Source organism: Oryzias melastigma, linkage group LG20 (genome assembly GCF_002922805.2).
Source record: "Oryzias melastigma strain HK-1 linkage group LG20, ASM292280v2, whole genome shotgun sequence".
In the NCBI taxonomy this organism is placed as follows: domain Eukaryota; kingdom Metazoa; phylum Chordata; class Actinopteri; order Beloniformes; family Adrianichthyidae; genus Oryzias; species Oryzias melastigma.
This window is the reverse complement of record NC_050531.1, coordinates 21,485,349-21,496,231: the sequence shown is the minus strand read 5'-3', so window position 1 is coordinate 21,496,231 and position 10,883 is coordinate 21,485,349. Positions and strand designations below refer to the sequence as shown.

Genomic DNA, 10,883 nt, shown 5'->3' with positions numbered 1-10,883 from the left:
GAGTGATTGTGCTAAAGTTACTGATACCACGGTCTCAAAAACTGCATTAGATCCTGGATAACGTAAAGATCATAGACTAAAATTCTGCTTTTGCACAGTTGTGGATTTGAAGTCCCCTATGAATTTTTTTTTATTTAAAAAAAATCGTCCCCAGTAGTGTTTTATTTATGACGTTTTTAACCAAAATTCCACAACCTAAATGTCTTAAAGCCAATTTTCATGTTGATCTGAAGTCTCTATTTCCAAAATCTCCCCTAAGGGGGCGTGGCTTCTGGAGCTGACGCCCCTCATGTCTGATTATGATAGCTCTGTGTCTCGCTAGCATAAATCTTCACCGCTGCTACATAAAAAGATCCATCAATCTCAATAATGTCCAGCCGTATCGTTTTGATGAAGATATCAGCTCGTACGAGGAAGTGAAGATCTTCATGGACAGAACTTCCTCCAAAATCCTGATTCTTTCTCCTTCCAGTTCACCAAAGACTCTTTTAGCTAATTCTCCAATGTTTATTGACTGTGATCAATACATTCAATCATTGGTTTCTCAGAGTTCTTGATAAAATAATCAAAGCTAACATCAAAATGCTCTTTCATTGATTTACAATCCTTTCCAACTGCGGTCAAATGAGCCGCCGTTCACATTTCCGTGGTCACATCAAGAAGCTCCGTGGAGTCTGGTGGAGATTTTCCAGCGTTCTCAGTCCTGCTACCGTAAGTATTGGATGAAACTCACACCAAAAATCCAGTGATGCTGATTTGACCACAGAAATGTGAACGGCGGCTCATTTGACTGCAGTCAATGTGAAGATACCATCTTCTCTTCTCCAGAACCTGAACTAGACACTAGGAACAGATGAGGGTTTAGTGATGTGCAGCAGAGCTGTTGATGGAAAGAAGATCATTCATTCAAACAGAGTCTGTCCAAGACAGTTTGATTGATTTAAAAGGAGAAATACTTTGAAATACAAAAAATATATATATATTTCTTATTACATTTGTTCTCTTTCATGAGAAACATGCCACAAATACATGTTAAAAACAAAAAAAAAACTATGATTTTCATCAGAGGCAGAAATCGGTTTCTAGCAAATCAATCTCCCTAAATAATAAAATGCTCTTTATCCCACGCTTGTTAAGAACCCTTTAACATGTCCTTGTCTTGTTGACTTAATTAAATCAGAACAACTTTTTAGCCACTTCCCCGTATTCAATCCAGTCACTCAGCCAGGCAAAATTACAGTAAGAAACACAGTTTTAGGTCTGAGTAAAGAATCAGCCGTGAAACCTCCAAGCAATAATCATGGTGTGTAAACATACCAAGACAACAGCACACACATGTTTTAGTTTAAGCTAAAACCAAAATGAAACCAAACATGGTGTCATTGAAAATGAAAGACTCCTCAGACTCTAAAAATAGTAGCATGACTCCTGTGGGACAACACATAGTCAGTTATGGGAGAAAGAGGGGCATGAAAAGATATGTAGGGAGGGGCTAAATTAGGATTTGTCAGTCACAGATTATGCAAGCTGTCCCTCTTAGAAACATGACTTTGGTCTGTAATGTTTATCATAGAAACACTTCAACTATTAGAGACAGAATGTGAAAGAAGAATCCAGGAAATCACATTGAAAGACTTTTAAAGAACTTGTTTGTCTAATGTTGCAGAAAAAAAGTATTTATCTCCTATAAACCTATATAAATTCTGTTTCTTACAGACTTGTTTTCTTCTTTAAGAGGCTCTTCTATCCTCCACTCGATACCTGTTTTCAAGTCACCTGTTTGAACAGGTTATCTGTATGAAAGACGCCTCTCCACCACCTTACTGCAACTTGTCCACCAAGACCAAAGAGATGTACATGGTGGCTTTTGACAGCCCTTTGGTCTTTGTCATTGTGGAGCCCAAAGAGCTTTCATAAGTTTCACATGAAAGCTGTTTGGTCTCAACCAAGAGCAAAGAGCTGTCGCAGGACACCAGGGTCAAGATTGAGGACCTAAAAAAGACTACTATGAACTGACCCACAATAAACAAGAGGTTTAATGAGAAGAAATCAACCGTTGGAGCAGTTATTAGAAAATAAACGAAAATAAGACCACTGACAATGTCTTTCCACCTGGAGCTCCATGCAAAATCTCACCTGGTGGGGTCAAAATGACCTGTACAACAAAAAAGGACACTGTCCAGAACTACATGGTGGAACTGGCCAATGACCACAGTAAGTAAAGTGACTATGGTAACACACAACGTCATCATGGATTCAAATCCTCCAGAGCTCCGTAGACCCCCATGTTTAAGGCAGCATCCACAGTTCTCTGGATAATCCAGAGGAGGATTGGAGAATGTCATGTGGTCAAGTGAAACCACAATGGAACTCTTTGTTATGCAGTTTTTAATGATAAAACCTTTTTAAACTGATTGGGTTTGTTTTTTCCCATCACAATTATGATGAGTAAAGTTGACTATCTAACTCAGGGGTCTCTAACTGGTGGCCCATTTGCGGCCCTCAAGTTGATATTTTGCGGCCCCCGCCTTAATATGAAAGTTCAGTGTCTACTAATCAATATCTTCTGCATGTCCACGCTTTGTATTTGCTTTGTGATGTTTCAGCTTTATGCTTAAAACTTTGCATTTGTCATTGTTGTTGGATCTGTCATCAGAAAAGTCTTTAGCAACAGTTGCTAACATTGTTAGCTCCTGTTGTTTTACAGGACACAGAAGATATTGCTTAGTAGTACATAGACATGAACAAATGTCCCATAAACTTGTTCAGTAGACATAGACATAAACATATTTTTGGCACAAACGGAACCCCATACGGCTTCAGTGGCCAAGAGGTAAGTTGAGTTTGAGAACCTCGATCTAACTTATTTACTCGTAGATTTGGTTTATCATCCTGGTAGTAAAGATGGTTTAACTTTTGGTGAGCAGAATTTCCTTTTTGTTTCAGGGACTTTTAGAAAATCTGGCAAAAATACATTTCTTCTCATATTTTAAAGAGATCTTTAAGGTTTTTTTTTACAACCGTTTTCATAAAACCATAGTTGTAAAGATGTGCTCAGTTAACTTTTGTGAGGTGGAATTTTTTTAAACAATACATGAAGATAACTATATTGTAGGTATGTTAGTAAATGTAAACTAATTTATAATTAGGAGATCTTTATCTCCATCTTCTTACTTTGTTTGTCCATCTCTTTTGGGAACACACCAACGTGTTTTCAGTAGAAATAGAATCTCTCCAGAGTTCTGGATCTGCTACTTCTACACTTCAACCACCAACAGCGTCTCTGACATGTATTCATCAATAGTTTGAGCTTAACCCACCAGAATGCAGGACGTCATCAGACCAGAGTCTAACCGCCAAACTCTATAGATTATTTTATGCACATTGAATAATAAAAAAAAATCTTTCATTATTTGTGTTCCAAAGATCTCTGCTCATTGAAATCTGATCATCATTTATGAAAAAATAAAAATCATAAGAGTCTTGTTCTTAGCAGTCCTTTTAGAGTACATGTGAAACCCTTGTACAAAGGTAACTTAAGATCCACAGTATCAGTCACTTTGGGGTGGGGTTTGTAACAAGTGGTAGCAGGTAGAAAGACTGCAGAGACGCCTTTGACTCAAACCCTGGTCTTAACTTTATTTGTCATACTTTTGGGGGGTTAACAAAATTCTGGTTACTAGTCAGATATTAGTTAGTCTGTAATACATCTCAACTCATAGTTCCTTTGAGATTTCTACATAAAAGCCTTCATCCTCTTCATCATCCGCAGCAGCACTAATCACTGAAGAGTCTTTGATGTGTTTTACCTTATTTAACTTGAAAGCAGCCGTGTCTCGCTTGAGAGTTGTTAAAGGTTATCAGATGTCGGAACTATTTCCTCTCCTTGCTCAAGAATGTGAGCATGCCTCTTTGTTAGTGTTAGGGCTGAAGGGAGGGATCTTTTCTAAATGACTTTGTGCAGCCTTTCCTGCAACATTGTTGTGGTAATGAGTATGTCCTGTACTTTCTTTTTTCTTCTGACAAAACTTTTTTTTTTATGGTCAGTATCACTAGATAGCAGCTATCATCCAACCCTGACTGAAGACGAGTATGTGCTGTAGTCCAAACTGCTGAAGAGGTGAGTTTCCGGAGCTGATTGGGTCAGAGCATGCCCAGGGATGTTTGGTGCAGAGCGGATGTTTGGGCGGGGGATTGGAATGGGGGCTGTGTGTGCGTGCGTGTTGCTCGGATGGTAATGGGAGTTTACCTGTTGGAACATGACAGACTCCGCTGGTCTCCACAACCAGGAACCAAGAGGAAGCAAGACTCCTGAAACAGAGCTTTTTCTGCAGATCAAACGTCGCTGGTGATTTGTTCTTTCTTAAAGGAAGGTGAACGTGCAAGGACATGCTACTGATTTTCTTAACTGATAAGCTTGTTTAAATAGTAGAAAGCTGCACCAGAACAAAACAATCTTGAATCATAAAACAAGCATTCAAATGTGAAAAAAACCTGAAGAACAAAAAGGTTCCAGAGACATTTTCAGGCATAAAAAGCTGAAGCTCGACTTAGATCATCTCTGAAATGCAAGGTTTAAAAGATTAAATGAGTTTTGAAAACAGATTCACGCAGAGATGTGTAATACACAGTGATGCCTTCTGTGTTACAATTTATAGTACATACAGCTCAGTCTAAACCTCTGGATTGAATGGATAATCCAGTGGATTCAACAGTTGGTTTACTTTCACAATGCACTTCTAATTGTGATTCCCTTATGAAGATTGATGTTGTGGAGTTGCTTTGTTTTCAAACTTGTGTAATAATTGACTTTAAATGTTGCTACTTTGTTCTTTTCTTCGAGTCTGTTTTTCCAGACAGCAACCAATGGCCAAATATATGCCTGGAAAAAAAAACATTCAAGGTCTTTCAAATGAACTGAGAACAATGGGTTAACTCTGTCATCTTGGAAATCCTCAGTAAATTTGGATTGCCAAAGGTAAACCAGATATTTGTCTTCTTCGATGCTCTCAGATAAACTGTGGAAACGTATTCCTGTGGTGAGAAAATAAAGCTTTGGCATCTTTGAAAAGGAAAACCATCTTTAGTGTTTATTAGATGAGTAATTCTTGTCCACAAAAGTTACAGAGGCTAAAACATGATTTTCTTAAGTTTTTCAGAGTAAATTATATCCGCAATTATGATCATATATTACCTTAGGAACACACAAAAAACAAATTATTTATGCAATATTTGTTATTTTTTGTGAATTTTTCCCTACCTGGAAGTATAACGAGTTCCTGAAGCTCCGCCAGCCGCTGCGTGTTTTCACGTCCGTCACCAGTAAAGAGCTACAATCACTGACAAAAAAAGTTCAGCGCGCTGTCTTGTGGGGTCCAGATGACCCAACTTTTAAAGTAAACAAGCCTAGGAGAGCAGGAGGGTTAGTGTAAAAACATGTAATATAAGTGTTCATTATGAAGAAAATAGGAAAGTTTAAAGGTCTTCCATTTCTCAGAAGGATAAGAAGTTGCTAGTTTAAGCTCCTCCTGGATTTGGTGGATGACTGATAATCTGGTCTGCTTAGTTTGTGACTATGTTGGGGTTTGAATCAAGCCTGGAACGGTGATGCAGACACAGCGATCCAGACACGATGATCTGTGACGGCTGACTGGAACACATGCGGGCAGACAGAACGTCTGGTATCTTTTAATCCTCGGACCGAGAACACTGACAAAGATCAGAAACGCCCCTGCTCCTGCCGTAAACCAACCATCAGGGTCAGCACTTTGATGTGGAGGACCAGATCTCCAACAGGCTTATCAAGCACATTTTTACACCCGGACTGTGATCTCTCTGCTGATCTGGTCACTTCAGGTTCTTGCAGAGATTTTCTTCTCCTTAGTCTGAGACGGAGGTGTATCCAGGACAGAGATGTAGATGGATTTTGCACCTGTAAGTTAGAGGCGAGAGGGTTTAATGTGTCACACAACAACGGATCCAGTGTCAGTCTCTCAGCGACTTCAGATTTTTTTGTTATAATCGCTACACTATTTTTCTCTATCTAAAAACTCTAAAACCTGATTGTCATCAGAGGGGGACTTTAAAGTCACGTCCTGTTGTGGGTGTACTTCAGTTCTGAAACTCTTTAGTCATTTCTTCTTTTCCTCGGCTGTGTTGCTGCACCGCTGTGCATCCTGAGAACCAATGAGGTTCTTTGTGAACTCCTGATGGGGAAACCAGTAACAAAAAGATGAAGCTGCATAGCAACAGGGGTTGATGTAAACACTGTCAGTACTGCAAACACAAATACAAGGAATTCCGAACCTTTAAATGAATTTTACAAGAGTTTATTCTGAATATTTTTCATATTAATTGAGCAAAACGTTGATGAATGAGGCGTTTTTTTCAGATCAAGGATAAAAAAGTCCGCCAGGCCGTGCCCGGCCCGCTGCATTCTTGGGAGACTTGACGACTGGAACCAGGAAAGACAAAAACCAAAGACTGATTATCCTGCTGGCAGCAGCAGAACAGCTTCAAACACAAAATCCTGAAATTCTGAAACATTTACAGTGACAATCACTTTCCAGGAAGTGCTCAAAATATCAGAAGACAATGACGAACTCTGTGGTGACCTGCTGCTGACTCGATGAGTAACGAGTGAACTTGTTCTTCTGGGGTTCAAGCAGTTGACTGAGCTCACATCCTCTTATCACCAAACACTGTAATGTAACAGAGACTGACGGGGCAGAAACAGAGCCCCACCTGCTGGCCACAGATGGGAGTGGATGGAGTAGAGCTGGATCCGAATGGGGGAAGTGAGGATGTTATGGGTCCTTCTGACCTGGAGACGGGTCAAAAAGCCTTAAAATCTGTTGGAGGCGGGGCTTAGGGAGAGTTCTGAAAGGGGCTTGAATGATGGCGATTGGTTCAGAGTGTAAAGAGGCCTCTATCACTGTGGCAAGAAGTAAAAACTGGGGCAGAAAGAGCGAAAAAGTACTTCTTTATTAAAAAAAAATAAAAATTAAACGATTTTAGAATAAAGATGATTTTTTCTTCTGCCTGTTTCGTGTTGCTGCATCATTTTCGCTCTCAACTGCTTTGTTACAGAAGAAGGAGGTTACAGAACACCATGAGGGGTTTTGGATTAGTTTTATTACAGTAAGTGGAAGGTCAAGCAAACAATATGCCTCTTTACAGCTTTTATTTCTTTATTTCCTTTAATTTTCTTGAAACAACAAATACAAAAGTCCTTGAAGAAGTTCAAATACAAAGAAAATTATAGAAAACAGAAAGTAGAAAGCTTGTTTATCTGCCTCTTTTGCATATTTTGTATAATTAAATTTTAGGGTAAAAAAAAGAGAAAAATATATAAATAAATATAAAATTAGAAAAAACTATTATTATATACATTTCTGCACTATAGTAAATAGATATGTTTGTGGTTTACATCTAAATATTTTGTTGAACCTGGAATTAGGTCCATTTATTGTATTTTTGTAGCAACTTCAAAAGAAAATCAAAGAGCGGCTGGATGTGGCGCTACTAGGCTTCAAAATGTGCCCCCAGTTCAACTGTTCGGTCTGTTCCTCAAAAAAAAAAAAAGATTTCTGATCACAGAATCGGATGTTCTTCTTTTACAGTTAGAGATTATTAAATCAGAAAATCTGATGAACACACTTGTATTTTCCCCCAGTAATCTGATTATTTCCAGCAATTTGCTTTGTTTGTTTCAAGTCCCTGAAACTGTAAAACAAAACAAAAAAAGAGGAAATGAGATGACTGTAAATTTAGCAGAGCTGTGTTGTAAGACAATAAAAATAGTTCAACAAATCGTTCTGTGTTAGTCCATATCTTGTAATATATTCACGAGTAAGTGACTTTGAAAATTCAGAAGGTTGAGAACAAAGACAATCCTCAGATCCAGGGAGGTTCATCAGAATGTGGCGTTGGTCCAAACCCCCTCTGTCCCCATCTTTCTCTCACCCCAAAAGAAGAATTGCTGCTTTGTGCGGCCCAGGATGAGAGGGCAACTCGTAATTACAGAGGAACCCACAACCACAAAAGCTCATTCAAAAGGAAGACATGAAAATATGGGGTTCCTCAGGCCGGGTTTGGTGCTTGGAAAACGTTGTGCTGCTGATGCTTTAAAGCTGTTCAGGATCAGACCTGGAAAATACAGATGAGTGGGAATGTCAGTAGTGGATGTGTGTATCTGGTAATGGTGGACAGGAAGTCGTGATACTACCATTCACTTTATTATTTATTTTACTTTTAGACGGTGTCAGAGTGCAGACATTGGGCGTTTATCACCAAGAACTTTTCCTCAGTTTGTTCTTTAGATTTATGACATTTTCTAACTGCAGCTTTGTTTAGAATTTATAGATCCCAAGTTATTTTGTGGCTTTTGTTCATGTGAAGAATTGAAATAACTTTATTGGTCTCACATTGACGGCATTTGTTTGCTGGAACAGAAGCAGCAGCTGGAATGTTCTATCAAAAGTGCCAAATATTGAACATATTAATACAAATTTAAACTGCGAGCAGAGATGTTTGGTCTGCAGACGCCATTCGCCCTCAATGGCTGAGCGGTCTCTTCAGGCCCCTCACTCTACACTTCTGAAAAAAAAAAACACTTATTTTAAATTAGCAGCTTTTCTGTTGGTTTTATCTCCATAGCAACTATTTTATTTTTTGTTCACTTAAAGATGATGAACAGATCTAGGTGATTTTTAGATGAATCTGGAAAAGTACATTTTTTGGTTTCCTTAACAACCAAAGTTTTTTGTGAACCACGCCCACATTCCTAATATGTTCACACCATGTGTGGTATTGTTTCGTTCAGCTTTAGCCAGGGATTCATGTATAACATTTTCACAGTATTCTGGTTAATAAAATTTGAGCAACAGGGAAACGCCACTTTTGTGAGCTCGCCACGCTAAACTAACACTCTTCAAAATCTTCAAGTTCCAATTCCATAAAGTAGCTTCCTAATGATGCTGGCGGAGAAAAGACCAACATTTTTTGAAAGAGTTAAATTTGTTGCTGATAATTTTTTTTTTTGTTTGCTTGATTCTTAATTCACTTCCCGAGGTGAAAGGTCATCAAAACTTCCGTAGTGGTTTTTGGCTTAAACTTGTGGTTTGAGTGAAATTTTCTGAAGTTTGCTCAAACACAAAACAATTTCAAAACTTCCTCTGGATTGAAATATATAAACATACATTATGAGCCATGAGAGATTCTGGTCCCAAGTTATTGATTCCTGCTTTGGTGTCACTTTTTTGGGTGGGGGAGGGGTTTTATTAAAACGTCAAAAAAATCCTTTTTAGTGGAACCTAGGTGTGTCAAATTTCAGTAAGTTTGAGAAAGTGAAGAAGGGGACAGTGGTTCCACTGGTTCCACTGGCTCAACAATTCAGTCCAGGACTGGTGCGGGACGTCATAACCACTATTGAGATGTCACGTTTGGATCCAGAGTGGTTCTTTTAGGGATGCACATCATGGAAGCAGAAAGGAAAGAGCTGTAGAGTCTCTCCTTCACACTGTGATGGTGCATCAGTCTGTGACTGAATCGGATCTCTAGTGTCCTGCGTGTTGGACTTGTGGTCCAGAGGCGGATCTCCCTGACAGACTTCTATACCAGCCCAGGACAGAACTGGACTTCTTCTGCTTTTTCTCTCCGTCAGACATGAAATAAAAATAAACTTTTCCTGTTTTAGGTCAATTACATTTAATAACATTATTTTTATTTGCTATATGCCAGAAAAATGAGAACACTTTTTATTACTTTTATCAAAGTCAAAAGTTGACATACATTTCATTAGTATTTGGTACTATTGCCTTTAAGCTGCAGTACTTGGGCCAAACGTCTTGGATAAACCCAAAACAGGAAAAGTTTATTTTTATTTCATGTCTGACGGTGAGCGAAAAAAAGCATATGTAAACTTCTGGTTTCAACTGTGATTCCATCAGATTACAGTACAGTATTCCACTGATGGCTGATTTTCCTCCAATATCATAACTCGCTGTAAACAGTAGAATGTAAAGTTGCAACATAATCCAGCTATCTTGTGTGAACTCGGTCTACATTGGAGAAATCCCTGATGATTCACAGAGCTGCTAACACAAACACTCCCACAGGAAACCTTAGTTACCACTCAAACAAAAAAAAAAAAACATGTTTTTGTGGTAGAAAGCCACTGAGAAAACCTACAAATGAAGATCATCTTCACCTCCAACAGGAAAGACCAACCAATGACTGTGAGCCACCAGCTACAGACCACTGTACCATTCAGTTTGATAAATTAAGATCTACATCTCATTTATGTTTATCATTAAATGTTCTTCAACCCTCCTAGTTTCAAAGTACTCAATACTGGGTAATTGGTATGAAGGGGGAGTGGCTTTAGGTCAACGGTGGTCCAGGGGCCGTATGACTATACCATTTAATCTGGCCCACATTGATAATCCATGTTAATGTTTTATATTTCCCGGACAGTCATTTTTACGATCGTTCTAACACAGCAAAAGTGTTTTTCCCTGAAAGAAATCATCAGATTGGTCCAATTGAAATAAAAAAGACCAAATCCACTGTTTTTGAATGAAAAAAAGCACGTTTTTGTCAATGTTGTTTCTTTCTCATATGTGGTCACATATATGTGAAACATCTGATCCGGCCCATCAGTCAAGTTTTAGAACCCTATGTGGTCCACGAGTCAAAACGTTTCCCCGCCCCTGCTATAGGTGGTGCTTTGACAGCTACAGTGTTGGACGTCTCTCATCATCTTGACAGCTGGTTTTGCTGGATAATTGAACACAGCAACACTAAAGAATATTTTCTGAAGCAGTTTGCGGTGTCTTTGGCGGTGTGAGCGAATGCAGAGTCCACCTCCATGCAGCTTATCA

General features: G+C 38.8%; 1 long non-coding RNA gene across 1 annotated transcript; it reads left to right on the top strand.

Annotated features, from left to right (window-relative positions):
- The first annotated feature begins 2,981 nt into the window (after window positions 1-2,981).
- On the top strand, window positions 2,982-10,154 carry LOC118600287. The gene is made up of 2 exons (XR_004949909.1): window positions 2,982-4,120; window positions 6,392-10,154. It is a non-coding gene; the product is annotated as an uncharacterized LOC118600287 (long non-coding RNA).
- Window positions 10,155-10,883: the final 729 nt, after the last annotated feature.